Consider the following 2,199-nt stretch of genomic DNA (forward strand, 5'->3'; position numbering starts at 1 on the left):
AGTGTGGCAACCAACATCCACTCCTGTAGTGCTGCCTAATTATATTTGGCAACCCTCCTCTTCCTGTATCATTCATCCTTTCTGTCTATCATTCTTTCTACTTCAGGTGAGTACAGTACATCGCTTAACAAGCTTAATGGTTCCCTGTAACCCTTCGTGCAACGCTGAGTGGTAACCATACACCCACATAACAGATCTGCGGCAGACTATGGTTGCCATGTTAAAAGTGTCATTCTAAATGTGGCATTTATCCATGTAATAAACCGATAGTCTTCCGCACGCCTTGCTATGGCGGGGCGTCGTCTGCTGCAGGAGAATCACTTCACAGCATGGGAATGTCATGTACGACACGAATTACTCTACACACCAGACATACAATATTCCTCAAATCAGGCCCCCTTTTTATAAGTGACAACAGTTGTGGTAAGTCTGCATAGGTTAAAGAAAGTGAAAGAACAGTATTGGTTTACTAAGTTAATACAATACATTCACACCCACTACACGTAAAACTTCATTAACAGTGACAGTGTAAAGTGTACAGTGAATGACAACTTGTATACTCGACAGGTATTTTCATTTACATTCCATTATTTCAAAGTCCATAGTCTCAATTTCTTCCAAATGTTTCCTGGCCATACTTTACTTTCTCCGGTTAACTTTGATTACTTTTATTTCCTATGTCCGTAGCTATTTCTTATATCTTCCACTTTATATCCCACCATACTTTATTCACTTTTTTTCCATATCCATATAACAATGTTTTCACAAAGTTTTGTGGCAATATGTTAGTAAAATTTCACTACACTACAGCCGCCTTCCTCAGCCTTCTCTGCTCCCACAAACTGCTGCTGACTGCGGCTGCGGTAGGCCACTTGCCGAGATGTTATTTAACATTGACAGTCTGGAATTCTTGAAGTAGACGGTATGAGAGGGGCGAGAGAGAGATGAGGTGGGGATGTGTGTCCGTGAGTGCTGTGTGCCGGCTACTGCTTTTACCGAGACCTCTCACCCATCCAGGTCACGTTGGTTTGGCAGTGACATCGTCCACTCACCAGTCTTCTGAACTCGACTGAGCAACCAAGGCACATGTGGAGTTTAAAGCATTATTAATACACTTTGGTAAAATGTAATGTGTAATATGTTTCAGACATTCAGCCACTCATTCCTCTCAGCCATACTCATTCCTCTTACGAGTAGAATATGAATGAAAATAACTGGGGAAAACTTTCTATTCGATCCCAGACGAAGCAATGATAAAAATTAAACTTTGCAAACAGTGGACGAAATATATATACTCAATGAAGAAACCACTTGTTTCACGAGGTACGTAAGAATTAACTTAGTTCTACACAAATAATACGAAAGTTTTTAGGAATTTAATGTCATGACTTAGTCAAGACAAACTACCCTGCAGGGGCGGTTGCTTGGCTCCAGTTGTAGTCTGCTCAGCTAGACACTGCGGGTTTAAACCAATACTTGTTAACGATTTTCTCAAGAGGAGTTAAACGACTTTCTTAACCCTTCCAGAGCGACACTTTAACGAACCACAAAAGATCTAATTGACCAAGACCCTATTCAGTCAGAGCTGACTGATGGGAAAAAAAGGCAGACTAATACTGCAGGTACCAAAACAATGGAGGCAGTAATTAAGTGTAGTGAAGAGTCAACATTGTGCCAGCCACCGACCCAATATGGTGGACAAAATGTGGATATGGGGGTCAGAGGATCAGGGTGTAGGAGAGAATATGGGAAAAAAAGAATGTTGGGAGATCAGAAATTGAAGATCATTACTTAAAACACACACACACACTAATGTTCATTGTCAAACAGACCAACAGCAGTAAAACTAACTGAACAAGCTATCAGATGGTAGCTAAGGAAAACATGACGGTAAATACATAACCTAACTAACAAAATCAAAAATTGAAGCAAGTGACGAACACAGGTCACTTTTCAATAGAACCGAAAGTTTCCCTCACGAATCCTTTATTTTCGTCAATACCTTGATGTAAAAGTACCTATAAATCTAACTAACCCCGTTGTCAGTCCTTAATCTTGCAGTTTAAAGCCACTGCTCCACGATATGGAGAAATACAGGGGACAAGGGAAGGGGCTATGCTGCATCACTACTAGCCAATTCCCACCAAACCGTACCCACTCCCTGGATGACCTACCCCACTCGTCGTTATTGCTACAGCC

The sequence above is a fragment of the Coenobita brevimanus genome, unplaced genomic scaffold (genome assembly GCF_032717465.1).
Source record: "Coenobita brevimanus isolate Jiangsu-jjx unplaced genomic scaffold, ASM3271746v2 jjx.HiC_scaffold_2544, whole genome shotgun sequence".
Lineage (NCBI taxonomy): Eukaryota > Metazoa > Arthropoda > Malacostraca > Decapoda > Coenobitidae > Coenobita > Coenobita brevimanus.